Source organism: Panthera onca, chromosome C1, assembly GCF_046562875.1.
Source record: "Panthera onca isolate mPanOnc1 chromosome C1, mPanOnc1 haplotype 2, whole genome shotgun sequence".
Taxonomy (NCBI): Eukaryota; Metazoa; Chordata; class Mammalia; order Carnivora; family Felidae; genus Panthera; species Panthera onca.
In genome coordinates this window covers 145,485,642-145,487,199 of record NC_138346.1, presented here as the reverse complement: position 1 = coordinate 145,487,199, position 1,558 = coordinate 145,485,642, and the positions used below count along the sequence as shown (strand labels likewise).

The 1,558-nt window shown below is 38.4% G+C and overlaps 1 pseudogene; it reads right to left on the bottom strand.

The window, feature by feature from the left end:
• Window positions 1-373: 373 nt before the first annotated feature.
• On the bottom strand, window positions 374-608 carry LOC132673917 (small nucleolar RNA U3; annotated as a pseudogene).
• Between the last annotated feature and the right edge of the window lie 950 nt (window positions 609-1,558).

The window sequence follows — 1,558 nt, the reverse complement described above, 5'->3', positions numbered from 1 at the left end:
TGAGCTGGTAGCAGAACCAGCAGGACAAGTGCATGGATGAGATATAGAGGAGGTAGGAAAGAGACATTAAGGATGTCAACCGGATTTACGTTTTGATCAGCAAATAGCAGGTGACACCGTGTCCTGAGATGTAAAACCAAAGCAAAAACCAAAAGTAAATAAGTAAGTAAGTAAATAAATAAAACAAAAACCAAAAACAAAAAACTTACCTTTTTTGGTAAGTGGAAAGGGAATATCATCCAGAGTGACTCTTACTTCTAAAGCCTCTGTTTGTATGTGTGCTGGTGCAAATTTCATTTAGGATCTGACATTAGAATCAAGGTAGGAAGGCAAATGCATCTGAGAATCCCTTGATTAATTAATTGATTAGAAAGCCATTCAGGGGGCTCTCTCTCACAAATCCACCCTCCCTCTCCCGGTCACAAAGAAAGAGAAGAAAGATAGATCATCAGTGACAAATGGCCTTGCCTTTGCAGAAGCAAACTTAGGGCCAGTTTCACTCCAGGAGACAACACTTCCTCTCTCCCTCATGGTTTCCAGTACTCTACATGTTCATAGAAACTTGTCTAGTAACGAACTATAAAAATGATGCCTGAAAGTATAGTCTTGCGTCTGCAAGTTTAGAATCGTTCGGTAATGTATCATTACAAAAAAGAGAGAGAAGCAGTGCTACCCTGATGAGTGATGGAAGTTGTCTGGCAAACAGTGTTTTACATTAGAATGTAAGTTAAGTAGACTTTTTTGCCCAAGCCTGGAATTTTCCAATGGAAGTTGATTTCTTAGAATGGGGATGGATGGAAAGTTAGGGTATTTCTAAAGACCCACCAGTAAAATAGCAGTGTTTTACCCTCAGAGATTTCTCCCTGTTGGATTCCCATGAATAATTTCCATCACTGGAAAGAGTTTAAGAAAAAGTTACCTTTTCTTTTTCCAGTTGAGCCTCTTTTGACACATTTTTCTGGTACCGTTAATATGCTCATATTTCCTGTTGGAAGACTGGTTAAGATCTGAATGATTATTCAAATCCTTTTTTTTCTTTCCTTTCAAAGTTATTTTTCCTTGAAGAAGTTTCTTTGTCACTGTCAAGGTTAAGTGAAGTCACTCCTGAAGGAAAAAGCAGAAGGAATTTGGAATGCTTTTCCATAAACCCCAGTGACCTATCTCAAGAATCCCCAGTAGATCTCAGGGTTTTTAGGATAAATCATTTTGGGAAAATGTTTTCTTCCTTTGCTGTTAAGTTGACGAGGCAAAAGAAATAATACTATTTGTGTCGACCTTTGTTCTAGAACAATTTCTCAAAGCAGGTTATAGGATCCCTGGGAATTTCTACCTGAATGATACAAAGTTGCATTTTCACCACCCAAAACCGCACATAGCAGATACTCAGTAGATGTTAATTGAATTACATTGAATTCTAAGAATCTGCTAGAAATCTTAGATCAGTTCCTTTCATCTTACAGATAGTGAGCAGGAAGCCAAGGAGGACAAGTTGAGAGTCTGGCCCCTGGGCAAAAGGACACATGTGGGTTAGGAATCTCACCATTTCCTTTGAAATTGA